At 53.0% G+C, this 16,464-nt stretch overlaps 3 protein-coding genes across 9 annotated transcripts in view; 2 read left to right on the top strand and 1 right to left on the bottom strand.

The window, feature by feature from the left end:
* Positions 1–738, bottom strand: part of LOC142243706 (uncharacterized) — a 29,546-nt gene extending 28,808 nt beyond the window's left edge. The window contains exon 1 of the mRNA XM_075315882.1: positions 626–738. The gene's annotated coding sequence lies outside the window, so the exon portion shown is untranslated. The remainder of the gene's footprint in view (positions 1–625) is intronic.
* The window catches only part of LOC142243697 (uncharacterized), a 104,138-nt gene that overhangs the window by 19,299 nt on the left and 68,375 nt on the right, over positions 1–16,464 (top strand). For 3 of the 7 annotated variants that reach the window (XM_075315863.1, XM_075315865.1, XM_075315858.1), the window contains exon 1: positions 1,095–1,180. The exons of 1 other annotated variant lie outside the window; for it this stretch is intronic. The gene's annotated coding sequence lies outside the window, so the exon portion shown is untranslated. Of the gene's footprint in view, positions 1–1,094; positions 1,181–6,378; positions 6,528–16,464 lie in introns of those variants that run through there. 3 more of the 7 variants (XM_075315864.1, XM_075315859.1, XM_075315860.1) reach the window with 2 other exon arrangements.
* Positions 1,095–16,464, top strand: part of LOC142243709 (uncharacterized) — a 329,550-nt gene continuing 314,180 nt past the window's right edge. The window contains exon 1 of the mRNA XM_075315886.1: positions 1,095–1,180. The gene's annotated coding sequence lies outside the window, so the exon portion shown is untranslated. The remainder of the gene's footprint in view (positions 1,181–16,464) is intronic.

Raw genomic sequence — 16,464 nt, 5'->3', positions numbered from 1 at the left:
CCCAGCACCGGCCACACCCAGCACAGGCTCACACCGGGCAGAGGCCAGCACCGGCCACACCCAGCACAGGCTCACACCGGGCAGAGGCCAGCACCGGCCACACCCAGCACAGGCCCCCACCGGCCACACCCAGCACCGTCCTCGCCCAGCACAGGCCAACATCGGGCAGAGGCCAGCACTGTCCTCGCCCAGCACCGACCCCACCCCCAGCCAGCACTGTCCTCGCCCAGCACCGGCCCCACCCCCAGCCGACACCGGCCTCACCCAGCACAGGCCCACCCGCAGCCGACACCGGCCTCACCCAGCACAGGCCCACCCGCAGCCGACACCGGCCTCACCCAGCACAGGCCCACCCGCAGCCGACACCGGCCTCACCCAGCACAGGCCCACCCCCAGCCGACACCGGCCTCACCCAGCACGGGCCCACCCCCAGCCGACACCGGCCTCACCCAGCACAGGCCGACACCAGGCAGAGGCCAGCACCGGTGGGCGTGGCGATGTTTCCTCCCATCCCGCCGCTTTTATTATAAACTACTCCATGACCACGTGGACTTATAAAAAACAATGTGTATATCGACTGGAAAGTTTTGAACACGCCCCTATCACGTGACAAATTACGTCATACCTGTAAACAGACAATACAGTCTAGCTGCGGCTCTACCAGTGTAGAATGCGCGTGTGCTGTCGCTGCAGCGGAGCCTGAGGAACGGGAGCCGCAATTTCCCTAAACGCGTTGTTTTTTGGACCCTTGCAGATTCCGTAGTCTATGACGTCACATCCGGCCGGCGCGGCGCTGTCCCCCTCAGTGCAGCGCACAGGGGAGGAGACCCCGTAGTGTGTGACGTCACATCCGGCCGGAGCGCCGCTGTTCCCTCACTGCAGCACACAGCGGAGGCCCCGGAATCCTGCGGCCTCAGAGGAGGAGACCCCGTAGTGTGTGACGTCACATCCGGCCGGAGCGCCGCTGTCCCCTCAGTGCAGCGCACAGCGGAGGCCCCGGAATCCTGCGGCCTCTGAGGAGGAGACCCCGTAGTGTGTGACGTCACATCCGGCCGGAGCGCCGCTGTCCCCTCAGTGCAGCGCACAGCGGAGGCCCCGGAATCCTGCGGCCTCAGAGGAGGAGGCTCCGTGTTCCCGGGAGGAGCGGCCGGGGCTGTGTCCGGTGTTGGCGGGTCAGACGGTCAGTCCCCGGCGGATACACGGAGCTCCTCCATTCTTCTTGCTGTTCTTCCTCTGCCGCTTCCCTTCCTCTCGGCTCCGCCATTATGCGCCGCCGTCTCTATAGCGAGGAGTCTCCTGCCAGTGAGAAGCCGCCTGTGCAGAATTCCTCCATTCACACTGCTGCGGATTATCTCATCTTTATTCCTATTTCCCCTTTATCTGCATTCTCCTTTATTTCTCTATTTATCCTGCATTTGTGCTCGGTGTCTGGAAACAGTCAGCAGGACGATCGCAGGGAGGACGGCGCCGACTAGGGGGGACAGCGCGACTACGGGGGACGGCGCGACTACGGGAGGACAGCGTGACTACGAAAGGACCGCAGGGGAGGACGACGTGACTACTGGAGGAGAGCGTGACTACGGGAGGACAGCGCGACTACGAAAGGACCGCAGGGGAGGACGGCGTGACTACGGGAGGAGAGCGTGACTACGGGAGGACGGCGCGACTACGGGAGGACCGCAGGGGAGGACGGCGTGACTACGGGAGGAGAGCGTGACTACGGGAGGACGGCGCGACTACGGGAGGACCGCAGGGGAGGACGGCGCGACTACGGGAGGACCGCAGGGGAGGACGGCGCGACTACGGGAGGACCGCAGGGGAGGACGGCGCGACTACGGGAGGACCGCAGGGGAGGACGGCGCGACTACGGGAGGACCGCAGGGGAGGACGGCGCGACTACGGGAGGACGGCGCGACTACGGGAGGACCGCAGGGGAGGACGGCGCGACTACGGGAGGACCGCATGGGAAGACGGCGCGACTACGGGAGGACCGCAGGGGAGGACGGCGCGACTACGGGAGGACCGCAGGGGAGGACGGCGCGACTACGGGAGGACCGCAGGGGAGGACGGCGCGACTACGGGAGGACCTCAGGGGAGGACGGCGCGACTACGGGAGGACCTCAGGGGAGGACGGCGCGACTACGGGAGGACCTCAGGGGAGGACGGCGCGACTACGGGAGGACCTCAGGGGAGGACGGCGCGACTACGGGAGGACCTCAGGGGAGGACGGCGCGACTACGGGAGGACCTCAGGGGAGGACGGCGCGACTACGGGAGGACCTCAGGGGAGGACGGCGCGACTACGGGAGGACCTCAGGGGAGGACGGCGCGACTACGGGAGGACGGCGCGACTACGGAAGGACGGCGCGACTACGGGAGGACAGCGCAACTACGGGGGACCGCAGGGGAGGACAGCGCGACTACAGAAGGACCGCAGAGGAGGGCGGCGTGACTACGGGAGGGCGGCGTGACTACGGGAGGGCGGCGTGACTACGGGAGGATCGCAGGGGAGGACGGCGCGACTACGGGAGGACCGCAGGGGAGGACTACGGGAGGACGGCGCGACTACGGGAGGACGGCGCGACTATGGGAGGACAGCGCAACTACGGGGGACCGCAGGGGAGGACAGCGCGACTACAGAAGGACTGCAGAGGAGGACGGCGTGACTACGGGAGGGCAGTGTGATTACGGGAGGACCACAGGTGAGGACAGTGTGACTACGGGAGGGCGGCGTGACTACGGGAGGACTGCAGGGGAGGACGGCGCGACTACGGGAGGACCGCAGGGGAGGACGGCGCGACTACGGGAGGACCGCAGGGGAGGACGGCGCGACTACGGGAGGACCGCAGGGGAGGACGGCGCGACTACGGGAGGACCGCAGGGGAGGACGGCGCGACTACGGGAGGACCTCAGGGGAGGACGGCGCGACTACGGGAGGACCTCAGGGGAGGACGGCGCGACTACGGGAGGACCTCAGGGGAGGACGGCGCGACTACGGGAGGACCTCATGGGAGGACGGCGCGACTACGGGAGGACCTCAGGGGAGGACGGCGCGACTACGGGAGGACCTCAGGGGAGGACGGCGCGACTACGGGAGGACCTCAGGGGAGGACGGCGCGACTACGGGAGGACCTCAGGGGAGGACGGCGCGACTACGGGAGGACCTCAGGGGAGGACGGCGCGACTACGGGAGGACCGCAGGGGAGGACGGCGCGACTACGGGAGGACGGCGCGACTACGGAAGGACGGCGCGACTATGGGAGGACAGCGCAACTACGGGGGACCGCAGGGGAGGACAGCGCGACTACAGAAGGACTGCAGAGGAGGACGGCGTGACTACGGGAGGGCAGTGTGATTACGGGAGGACCACAGGTGAGGACAGTGTGACTACGGGAGGGCGGCGCGACTACGGGAGGACCTCAGGGGAGGACGGCGCGACTACGGGAGGACCGCAGGGGAGGACGGCGCGACTACGGGAGGACGGCGCGACTATGGGAGGACAGCGCAACTACGGGGGACCGCAGGGGAGGACAGCGCGACTACAGAAGGACTGCAGAGGAGGACGGCGTGACTACGGGAGGGCAGTGTGATTACGGGAGGACCACAGGTGAGGACAGTGTGACTACGGGAGGGCGGCGTGACTACGGGAGGACCGCAGGGGAGGACGGCGCGACTACGGGAGGACCGCAGGGGAGGACGGCGCGACTACGGGAGGACCGCAGGGGAGGACGGCGCGACTACGGGAGGACCGCAGGGGAGGACGGCGCGACTACGGGAGGACCGCAGGGGAGGACGGCGCGACTACGGGAGGACCTCAGGGGAGGACGGCGCGACTACGGGAGGACCTCAGGGGAGGACGGCGCGACTACGGGAGGACCTCAGGGGAGGACGGCGCGACTACGGGAGGACCTCAGGGGAGGACGGCGCGACTACGGGAGGACCTCAGGGGAGGACGGCGCGACTACGGGAGGACCTCAGGGGAGGACGGCGCGACTACGGGAGGACCTCAGGGGAGGACGGCGCGACTACGGGAGGACCTCAGGGGAGGACGGCGCGACTACGGGAGGACCGCAGGGGAGGACGGCGCGACTACGGGAGGACGGCGCGACTACGGAAGGACGGCGCGACTACGGGAGGACAGCGCAACTACGGGGGACCGCAGGGGAGGACAGCGCGACTACAGAAGGACCGCAGAGGAGGGCGGCGTGACTACGGGAGGGCGGCGTGACTACGGGAGGGCGGCGTGACTACGGGAGGATCGCAGGGGAGGACGGCGCGACTACGGGAGGACCGCAGGGGAGGACGGCGCGACTACGGGAGGACGGCGCGACTATGGGAGGACAGCGCAACTACGGGGGACCGCAGGGGAGGACAGCGCGACTACAGAAGGACTGCAGAGGAGGACGGCGTGACTACGGGAGGGCAGTGTGATTACGGGAGGACCACAGGTGAGGACAGTGTGACTACGGGAGGGCGGCGTGACTACGGGAGGACTGCAGGGGAGGACGGCGCGACTACGGGAGGACCGCAGGGGAGGACGGCGCGACTACGGGAGGACCGCAGGGGAGGACGGCGCGACTACGGGAGGACCGCAGGGGAGGACGGCGCGACTACGGGAGGACCGCAGGGGAGGACGGCGCGACTACGGGAGGACCGCAGGGGAGGACGGCGCGACTACGGGAGGACCGCAGAGGAGGAAAGCGCAACTAGGGGAGGACCGCAGGGTAGGATAGCGCGACCACCGGGCAGGACAGGCGCAGGATGACCTCAGAGCAGGACGGCGCAACCACATGGCAGGACAACCGCTGTGCTGCATGACTATAGGACAACCACAGGGCGGCATGACTACAGGACGACCACATAACGGGCAAGGTAGAACGGCAAGACTGCAGGGCAGCACGACCGCAGGGCAGGACAGCATGAGTGCACAATGGCACGACCCCAGGGCAGCAAGACTACAGAACAACAGGACGGCAGGGCAGTATGACTACAGGGCAGGACAATCGCAGAACAGGAGGGGATTGTAGGACGGCGCCATCTTGCAATCTACCATTTATATTTACTGCTAATGATCACGAAGTTACAATTGCTCCGGCACATAAATCTGTGCATCGGGCGCCATGACTTCTGCTGGAGAAAAGCTTCAAATGAGAAACAGTGGAAATGTGTGTGAATAAAGTAACCATATTTACTGACTCCCGCTGCAGCCAATCTACAGTGTGTTATATACATAATCACCAGTTGTGGATGTCCTCCTATTCCGTCATGCACCGCGACACAGTTGCGCAGACGCAGTTCAAACGATGCTCCGGCTTCCAGGTCCTCACTGCACTCGCGCACATACAAACATAGCACACGCGGATACACCGAGCACATACACACACACACAGCGCACATGCATGTATACACTGAACACACACGCACACTGCTGTATACTCGCCTGTCCAGGGCCGCTGCTTCTGCTGTCAGCGCTTTACTGTAGTTGAATGCTTTGTGGCGCCGTAAAGCATTCAACTGCACTAAAGCCATAACATCCTGCAGCGGCCGCTCCGTACACCAGACGCTATCACAGAGGGGTCTGTGCTGCAGCTGGAGGCACGGAGGACAGGTGAGACACGGCATAATAGGGGACAGAAGGGAACCAGCAGGAGCACATTATTAAACAATGCGCTCATTACTGCAGGGGACATCAGCCCCCCACCAGATCTGTATGCCCCCCACCAGATCTGTATGCCCCAGCCCCCCCTCACCAGATCTGTATGCCCCCCCCCTCACCAGATCTGTATGACCCCCCCCCACCAGATCTGTATGCCCCCCCACCAGATCTGTATGCCCCCCCCCCACCAGAACTGTATGCCTCCAGCCTCCCCCCCCCACCAGAACTGTATGCCCCCAGCCCCACTCACCACTACTCCTGTCAGCACCACTAAGCAAAGACAGATGTTAATTTCACCGCACTCCCAGTGTGATACCATCGGCCCTATTTCTAGTATACACATAATTACAGTGCCTTGAAACTTTTACACTTTTTTTCACGTTACACCCACAAACGTAAATGGATTTTAAATATGTTAAAAATATACGGTAATTCTAAACATTGTGAGGTGCGTTTCTATTCAGCCCCCGGAGTCAGTACTTTGTAGGACCACCTTTCTCTGGCTTGCGTTTCTATTCTGCCCCCAGAGTCAGTACTTTGTAGGAACACCTTTCTCTGGCTTGCGTTTGTGTACACCCCCTGCAGTCAGCACTCTGTAGGACCACCTTTCTCTGTCTTTTGGGGTCTCTCCAGCTTTGCTCAGCTAGAGGTGACATTTTCCTCTTCTCTCAGTGAGATTGAATGGAGACGTCTGTAATTGGTGATTTTCTCGTCTTGTCACAGATTCTCGGTGGATTTGTGTTCCCGGCGACAGAGGGAATAGGGTCACACATACCGGCAGAGGTAGAAGTGAGAAGATCCCCCATTTATTATGAGGACGTTCTGTATATTTATAGTTATCTCTATGGGAGCAGTAAAGAGATCTACAGAACGTGAGCGTCTGGTTCTTATTTTACTATTGATTGGTTGAATTTCAGTCTTCTACATAATTGGATATTAATTTCAATCTCGTGTTTATTATTATTATTATTATTATTATTAATTATTATAGCACCATTTATCCCATGGCGCTTTACATGTGAAAGGGGTATACAAAATAGGGACAGGTACAATAATCATAAACAATACAGACAGGTACAGGAGGAGAGAGGTCCCTGCCCGCGAGGGCTCAGTCTACAAGGGATAGGTGAGGATACAGTAGGTGAGGGTAGAGCTGGTCGTGCGGTGCTGTATCAGACTGAGTGTTATGGCAGGTTGTAGGCTTGTCGGAAGAGGTGGGTTTTCAGGTTTCTTTTGAAGCTTGTTAAGGTAGGCGAGAGTCTGATGTGTTGTGGCAGAGCATTACAGAGTATAGGGGAAGCACGCGAGAAATCTTGGATGCGATGCTGGGAAGAGGAGATGAGAGGGGAGTAGAGAAGGAGATCTTGTGAGGTTACGTGCAGGTAAGTATCGGGAGACTAGGTCACAGATGTAGGGAGGAGCTAGGTTGTGGATGGCTTTGTAGCTCATGGTTAGGGTATTGAACTGGAGTCGTTGGGCAATGGGAAGCCAGTGAAGGGATTGGCAGAGAGGAGAGATATGGGAGTAGCGGGGGGAACAGGTGGATTAGCCGGGCAGCAAAGTTTAGAATAGATTGTAGGGGTGCGAGATTGTTAGAAGGGAGGCTACAGAGCAGGAGGTTGCAATAATCCAGGTGGGAGATAAGGGCATGCAGTAGGGTTTTTGCAGCTTCTTGGGAAAGGAATGTACGGATCCAGGAAATGTTTTTGTGTTGGAGGTGGCAGGAGGTGGAGAGGGCTTGGATTTGTGGCTTGAAAGAGAAATCGGAGTCTAGAGTTGCTCCCAGGCAGCGAGCACGTGGTACTGGGGAAAGTGAGCAGCCATTGACATTGATGGATAGGTCAGGTGGGGTGGTTGAGTGACGAGGAGGAAAGATAATGAATTTTGTTTTGTCCATGTTCAGTTTTAGGAATCGAGCAGAGAAAAAGGATGAAATAGCAGACAGACATTGTGGGATTCTGGTTAGTAGGGTGGTGATGTCAGGTCCAGAGAGGTAGATCTGCGTATGATCAGCATAGAGATGATGCTGAAAGTCTTGGGGCTCTATGAGCTGTCCCAGGCCGAACGTGTAGATTGAGAACAGCAGGGGTCCTAGAATTGAACCTAGGGGGACCCCGACAGGGGGCGAGATGAGGAAGTGGTGCGAGAATGGGAGACGCTGAAAGTTTGGTCGGTTAAGTATGAGGAGATCCAGGATAGGGCCAAGTCTGTGATGCCCAGAGATGAGAATTTGTAGTAGAAGGAAGTGGTCTACTGTGTCAAAGGCAGAGGACAGGTCCAGGAGGAGGAGGACAGAGTAGTGTCGCTTGGCTTTGGCGGTTAGTAGGTCATTAGTGACTTTAGTTGGCAGTTTCAGTGGAATGATGCGGTCGGAACCCAGATTGTAGATAGTCAAAGAGGGAGCAGGAAGAGAGGTATGAGGACAGTTCAAGATGGACATGCTGTTCCAGTAGTTTCGAGGCGTAGGGGAGAAGTGATATGGGGTGATAGTTTGACACAGAGGAAGGGTCAAGGGAGGGCTTTTTGAGGATGGGTGTAATGGAGGCATGTTTTAAAGCATGAAGGGAATACACCACTTGTTAGTGATAGGTTGAAGAGATGGGTTAGGGCTGGGATGAAGAATGTGCTGAGATTGGGGATGAGGTGGGATGGGAGTGGATCAAGCAGGCAGGTTGTGAGATGTGATCTTGAAAGTAAAGTGGAAAGATGATCTGTCATGGTGGAGAAGCTGGATTTGGAGGAAGAAGGCTGAGTAGTTGTGAGGAGGGGCTGTGGAGATTGTGGGCCAAAGCTTGCTCTGATATTGTCAATGTTCTGCTTGAAGAAAGGCAAAGTCTTCAGCTGAGATGAGAGGAGAGGGAGGTGGTGCCGGAGGACGGAGGAGAGGAGAGGGAGGTGGTGCTGGAGGACGGAGGAGAGAGTTGAAAGTGTTGAATAGCTGTTTGGGATTGTGAGATAGAGAATATATGAGGGATGAGAAGTAGGTTTGATTTGCAGCAGTGAGTGCGGACTTGAAAGTGGTGAAGGTCTGTTTGTATGTGACAAAGTTCTCATTGGAACGAGACCTCTCCATCTGAGCTCAGCAATTCTGGAAGCCCATCTCAATTCTTTAGTCTGGCTCGTGTGCCAGGGTTGCCTGTTGATTGTGCGGGTTTTGGTGTGTGTGAGGAGGGCAGCTGATTTGAGAGCTGCAGAGATGCTGGTGTTGTATAAAGTGGCAGCAGCATCTGCATCATGTAAAGAAGCAATGTCTGCAAGAGGGAGAAGGGACTGAGAAAGTGAGTGTAGATCAAGGTGTTTGATATTTCTGCGAGGGGGTGAAAGTTTGTGGAGGGGGGGTGCGTGCTTGGAGAAGAGAGGGAAGAGAATGTGAGTAGGTTGTGGTCAGATGGCGAGAGGCGCGTTAGAGTTGTTAGATGGGGATCAGAGGCGAGTGAAGATAAGGTCCAGCGTGTGGCCATCTTTGTGAATAGCTACAGAGGACCATTGGGTGAGGCCAAAGGAGGAAGTGCGGGTTAGAAGTTTAGAGACAGATGACTGGGAAGTGTCAATGGGGATGTTGAAGTCACCCATGATGATGGTGGGGATGTCGGTTGAAGGCAATGTAGTAGCCAGGTGGTGAAATGGTCAAAAAAGGCAGTAGCTGGTCCTGGAGGGCGATAAATGACAGCCAGTTGGAGAGGGAGTAGATGCGGACAGAGTGCACCTCAAAAGTAGGGAGAGTAACAGCAGGTGGCAGTGGAATTGGTGCAAAGGAGCATTGGTTGGACAGGAGCAAAACAACTCCACCATGCTTGTTACTGGGGCGGGAGGTGTGAGAGAGTTGGAGACCGCCATAAGAAAGTGCAGCAGGAGAGGCAGTGTCAGAGGGGGTGAGCCAGGAGGGGCAGTGTCAGAGGGGGTGAGCCAGGAGAGGCAGTGTCAGAGGGGGTGAGCCAGGAGAGGCAGTGTCAGAGGGGGTGAGCCGGGAGAGGCAGCGTCAGAGGGGGTGAGCCGGGAGAGGCAGCGTCAGAGGGGGTGAGCCGGGAGAGGCAGCGTCAGAGGGGGTGAGCCGGGAGAGGCAGCGTCAGAGGGGGTGAGCCGGGAGAGGCAGCGTCAGAGGGGGTGAGCCGGGAGAGGCAGCGTCAGAGGGGGTGAGCCGGGAGAGGCAGCGTCAGAGGGGGTGAGCCGGGAGAGGCAGCGTCAGAGGGGGTGAGCCAGGTTTCTGTGATGACGAGGAAGGAAAGTTTATTAGTGATGAAAAGATCATGAATGTAGGATAGTTTATTGCAGACGGAGCGAGCGTTCCATAGGGCTCCTGTTAGTGGGACTGGGGGAGCGGGGGCCGGGTAAATGGGTAAAAGGATTGCTAAAATTTGTCTTTGATTGTGGATGGCAGTTAGATGTGACAATAGGGATGTGGGGAGGAGGGCCAGGATTAGGAAAGATATCTCCAGCAGTGAGGAGAAGCAGAGAGAGTGTTAGTAGGTGGGAGCAGGAGAGGCCATAAGATGGTCGTGTCTGTCTGGAGACACAGGGTGTAAAATGGAGGAACAAATCTGAGGAGAGGGTGAGATGGGTGGGGAGGATGGAGTGGGAGAGATGATTAGCTCATTAATGGGTGTAGAGATCAGAGGGGTAAGTAAGAAGTGTATTATTGGGGTGAAAGTAAAGATAAACACAAACATTGTTAACAGTGGCTATGTATCCAGTTACCTTCCGGCCCAATTCAGGCCTAATTCATTTTCTGCACACTTAAGGATCCACACTTGTCATCCACACTCCCACCAGTTTATAGGTGACATCTGAGGCCTGTGATCAGCATAGTGTGGGCATACTGCCATGCGGGGGTGTACTCTTATCTATGAGAAATGGACATTACTTTCCTTCTCAGCAGGAAGCTTAGACACAGCATCAGCTGGAAGGTCGGTGCAGGTAGAAAATGGATCTACGTTAAGAATTTACACATAGACACATTAAGTCTTTAATAATAAAAGCTGAAGACAAAATGAATGGCAATGTTACATATCCAAAATGTATACCACCATTACAGGAGGAGGACTTGTCTGTGTATATACTGTATGTGGGGGGAGGAGGAGGAAGAGGAGTTGTCTGTGTATATACTATATGTGATAAACAGGAGGAGGAGTTGTGTGTGTGTGTGTGTGTGTGTATACTAATAATAAAGTGGAGGAGTTGACACTATATACTATATGTGGGGACGAGGAGGACTTGTCTGTTTATGTTACAGGTGACAAGGGAGAAATTTGGGTAAGACTGCTAATGGAGTCTTAGTTCAGGGCAATCCAAAGGACAGGTCCAAATTAGGTATCTGTACAGATATTATGAGGCTCAATAATCAATGAACACACATGTTCTCTGAGCTCAGGCTTGCGTCTGAACTCGTGTATTCAATTGATCAAGCATTAACACATCAATTCAGCCTTGAAACATATTTATAAAACTTCTCCATTTGCTCACACATACTGAAAAAGAATAGGGGAGAGTGCATTTAGGCAGCATTGGGAGAATGCATGAGATCATACATCATCCCAGATGGTACACTTTGAAGACGGTAAGCGACGATGATATTCTGTAGGAGTGATGCATCGGAGTATGGGATCACCTGCCTCATCCTACAAATATTACATTCCTTCTACTGTGAATTTTACTGATAAGGCTTAACTTAATGAATATCTCCCTTGTTCATAGTTCGATCATTTGTACTTTGGCTAACTTTCTTGAATATACAGCTTAGAATCATTTTATGGCGTCTGTGCGATTGCCATATAGACACACAGCTAATTATGCAACTACATCTATATTTTGATTATTTACATACACATATTCTTTTTACGTTTGATCAAACAATTTATAGCCCAGGCTACCTTCACAGGCTCCCCCTTAATAAGATACAGTGCTGGCCAAAAGTATTGGCACCCCTGCAATTCTGTCAGATAATACTCAGTTTTTTCTTGAAAATGATTGCAATCACAAATTCTTTGGTATTATCTTCATTTAATTTGACTTCAATGAAAAAAAATAAAAAAAAAAGTCAGCCAAATTGGATATGATTCCACACTAAACATAAAAAGGGGGTGGACAAAAGTATTGGCACTGTTTTAAAATTCTCTGATGCGTCTCTAATTTGTGTAATTAACAGCACCTGTAACTTACCTGTGGCACCTAACAGGTGTTGGCAATAACTAAATCACACTTGCAGCCAGTTGACATGGATTAAAGTTGCCTCAACCTCTGTCCCTTGTGTGCACCACATTGAGCATGGAGAAAATAAAGAAGACCAAAGAACTGTCTGAGGACTTGAGAATCCAAATTGTGAGGAAGCATGAGCAATCTCAAGGCTACAAGTCCATCTCCAAAGACCTGAAAGTTCCTGTGTCTATGCTACGGTGCACAGTGTCATCAAGAAGTGTAAAGCCCATGGCACTGTGGTAACCTCCCTAGATGTGGAAGGAAAAGAAAAATTGACAAGAGATTTCAACGCAAGATTGTGCGGATGGTGGATAAAGAACCCGCGACTAATATCCAAACAAGTTCGCATCCAGACTGTTAAGGCATGTTCTGCATCGGAAACCATTAGTGTTCGGACTGGAGGACGGATCATTTGGGAGGATAGGAAAAACGAGCCCCACACTTAGCCTGATGAATAGAATCTGGAGGAAGATCAAGCAAATAGGAGGGATTACAGCAATAACTGAATTCTCTCCGTTGTGGGACAATGAAAACTGCTCTGAGATATACAAGATAGGCAAAATTAAGGAATGGGCACGTAAAGGTATATGGTATATGGGGCAAATTCTTAGCCAGGGACGTCTGAAATCGTTTACACAAATACAGGATGAGTTTGGGATATCCCCACTTGGGTTGTACCAGTACAAACGGTTGGCGCATGCAGTGGTGGCTCAGGAGGTTAAGCAATCATTGCTGGTACAGGCAGACCTAGTACTGAAATGTGTGTAGTAGTGGACCCACAAGAGGAATCATATCTACTATATATAGGGACCTACTGCATACATATTTGCTTGATCACCCTGTAAACACTAGGACTAAATGGGAGGCAGAGATAGACGGGATCACTGTTGAGGTATGGGATAGTGTTTTGGAATACATACCGAAATTATCAATGAGTGAACCAGCAAGATTACCCCACCTCTACGTGGTGCATAGGGCATATAGATCCCCGCTAATTATGTGTAAAATGGGATTGAGGAGTAACTCCGACTGTCCTAGATGTAATGGAGAAGGTGCCGGCATTTTCCACATGATGTGGATGTGCCCCAGGTTGGCACCCTTTTGGATAACTGTTCTTAATAGAATAGAAGGAGCTTATAGATGTAAACGTCCCAGACAACCCCTGGTATGTCTTTTAGGTTACGTGGAAGAAATTAGAGTAGACAACAATTTTAAAATAGTGATAGCCAGACTGCTGTATGCGGCAAGGAAAGTAATTGCCAAACACTGGATGCAGGGGGACCCACCGACTAGAGGGGAATTTGTCACATATGTTAATCATATTGTTCGAATGGAGAGAAGCATATATGGGAAAAGGAAACAACTTGCACTTTTTGATAGATTGTGGAATCTGTGGTTGCAATATGGATAAATATTAGAGTTGGGAGATGTTGGACTAGGGGCAGAGATAGTTCTATACTTTCCAAAATATGCTATTGAAGGGTTAAAATGTTAAATCTTTGATATTGATATGGGTAATATGTACGCTGAGGGGGGAAGGGGAGGGGATGTTGGGGAGGGAAAGTTTATAGTTCTGCTCGTTATTGCTGAAAATATAACACATTTTGTATTCTTGGTGAAAAATAAAAATTTATCTGATTAAAAAAAAAATATCCAAACAAGTTCAAGCTGCCCTGCAGTCCGAGGGTACAACAGTGTCAACCCGTGCTATCCGTCGGCGTCTGAATGAAAAGGGACTGTATGGTAGGATACCCAGGAAGACCCCACTTCTTACCCCGAGACATAAAAAAGCCAGGCTGGAGTTTGCCAAAACTTACCTGAGAAAGCCTAAATCATTTTGGAAAAATGTTCTCTGGTCAGATGAGACTGTAGTAGAGCTTTTTGAGAAAAGCCATCAACATAGAGTTTACAGGAAAAAAAAAGAGGCATTCAAAGAAAAGAACACGGTCCCTACAGTTAAACATGGCGGAGGTTCCCTGATGTTTTGGGGTTGCTTTGCTGCCTCTGGCACTGGACTGCTTCACTGTGTGCATGGCATTATGAAGTCTGAAGACTACCAACAAATTTTGCAGCATAATGTAGGGCCCAGTGTGAGAAAGCTGGGTCTCCCTCAGAGGTCATGGGTGTTCCAGCAGAACAATGACCCAAAACACACTTCAAAAAGCACTAGAAAATGGTTTGAAAGAAAGCACTGGAGACTACTAAAGTGGCCAGCAATGAGTCCAGACCTGAACCCCATAGAACACCTGTGGAGAGATCTCACAATGGCAGTTTGGAGAAGGCCCCTTCAAATCTCAGGGACCTGGAGCAGTTTGCCAAAGAAGAATGGTCTAAAATTCCAGCAGAGCATTGTAAGAAACTCATTGATGGTTACCGGAAGCGGTTGTTCGCTGTTATTTTGGCTAAAGGTTGTGCAACCAAGTATTAGGCTAAGGGTGCCAATACTTTTGTCTGGCCCATTTTTGGAGTTTTGTGTGAAATGATCAATGATTTGATTTTTGCTTCATTCTCTTTTGTGTTTTTTCTTTGCAAGCAAAATAAATGCAGATAATACCAAAGCATTGTGATTGCAATCATTTTCAGGAAGAAACTGAGTGTTCTCTGACAGAATTGCAGGGGTGCCAATACTTTTGGCCAGCACTGTATCTGTGAATGTTGTCAACCTTAAATTTAAATTTTTCTTTTCCCATTTAGATATATTTTATTTGGAACTTATCTGTGACCTACCCCCCTTGGCACTTTAATTCTATATATATATATATATATATTATATATATACCGTGTTTCCCCGAAAGTAAGACAGTGTCTTACTTTCTTTTTACCCCCAAAAGTGCCACTATGTCTTACTTTCGGGGTATGTCTTATATTGGAAAAAATCCCACAGCAATCGCAGCAAGTCTCCATGCAATGTACCGTATGGGGACTTGCCGCGATTGCGCCCTAAGTGTACTGCAAGTTAAGGAAACTTAACCACCAGCGGCTGCACATGAGGGCACTGAGGCTGTGTGATTTTGTATGTTTTCCATGGTCCTGATGGACCACGGACAACATTACTGCAACATTTCAACATTTCTCGGTAGCCGAGCGCTCAGCTGAGCGCCCGACCGCCGGCATGTGTCAGCTCTCAGCTGAGCGCTAAGCCGCCGGCATGTCAGGGCGTTCAGCTGAGCGCCAGACCGCCGGCATGTGTCAGCTCTCAGCTGAGCGCTAAGCCGCCGGCATGTCAGGGCGTTCAGCTGAGCGCCAGACCGCCGGCATGTGTCAGCTCTCAGCTGAGCGCTTTGCCGGCGGCATGTCAGGGCGCTCAGCTGAGCGCCAGACCGCCGGCATGTCAGGGCTCTCAGCTGAGAGCTGTCACATGCCGGCGGCATGTCAGGGTGCTCAGCTGAGCGCTCGGCCGCCGGCATGTTAGGGCGCTCAGCTGAGCGCTTTGCCGGCGGCAAGTCAGGGCGCTCAGCTGAGCGCTTTTGTCAGGGCGCTCAGCTGAGCGCTCGACCGCTGTAACTGTACTGTAAAGAGGAAAAAAAAAAAATAAATAAATTTTTTACTACGTCTTACTTTCGGGGTACGTCTTACATTAGCCGACCCCCCCCCAAAACCCCCACTACGTCTTACTATCGGGGGTGTCTTACTATCGGGGAAACACGGTATGTACAGTTAGGTCCAGAAATATTTGGACAGTGACACAAGTTTTGTTATTTTAGCTGTTTACAAAAACATGTTCAGAAATACAATTATATATATAATATGGGTGAAAGTGCACACTCCCAGCTGCAATATGAGAGTTTTCACATCCAAATCGGAGAAAGGGTTTAGGAATCATAGCTCTGTAATGCATAGCCTCCTCTTTTTCAAGGGACCAAAAGTAATTGGACAAGGGACTCTAAGGGCTGCAATTAACTCTGAAGGCGTCTCCCTCGTTAACCTGTAATCAATGAAGTAGTTAAAAGGTCTGGGGTTGATTACAGGTGTGTGGTTTTGCATTTGGAAGCTGTTGCTGTGACCAGACAACATGCGGTCTAAGGAACTCTCAATTGAGGTGAAGCAGAACATCCTGAGGCTGAAAAAAAAGAAAAAATCCATCAGAGAGATAGCAGACATGCTTGGAGTAGCAAAATCAACAGTCGGGTACATTCTGAGAAAAAAGGAATTGACTGGTGAGCTTGGGAACTCAAAAAGGCCTGGGCGTCCACGGATGACAACAGTGGTGGATGATCGCCGCATACTTTCTTTGGTGAAGAAGAACCCGTTCACAACATCAACTGAAGTCCAGAACACTCTCAGTGAAGTAGGTGTATCTGTCTCTAAGTCACCAGTAAAGAGAAGACTCCATGAAAGTAAATACAAAGGGTTCACATCTAGATGCAAACCATTCATCAATTCCAAAAATACACAGGCCAGAGTTAAATTTGCTGAAAAACACCTCATGAAGCCAGCTCAGTTCTGGAAAAGTATTCTATGGACAGATGAGACAAAGATCAACCTGTACCAGAATGATGGGAAGAAAAAAGTTTGGAGAAGAAAGGGAACGGCACATGATCCAAGGCACACCACATCCTCTGTAAAACATGGTGGAGGCAACGTGATGGCATGGGCATGCATGGCTTTCAATGGCAC

Source organism: Anomaloglossus baeobatrachus, chromosome 6, assembly GCF_048569485.1.
Source record: "Anomaloglossus baeobatrachus isolate aAnoBae1 chromosome 6, aAnoBae1.hap1, whole genome shotgun sequence".
Lineage (NCBI taxonomy): Eukaryota > Metazoa > Chordata > Amphibia > Anura > Aromobatidae > Anomaloglossus > Anomaloglossus baeobatrachus.
The sequence above is the reverse complement of the archived record's forward strand: the minus strand, read 5'-3'. Positions and strand labels throughout refer to the sequence as shown.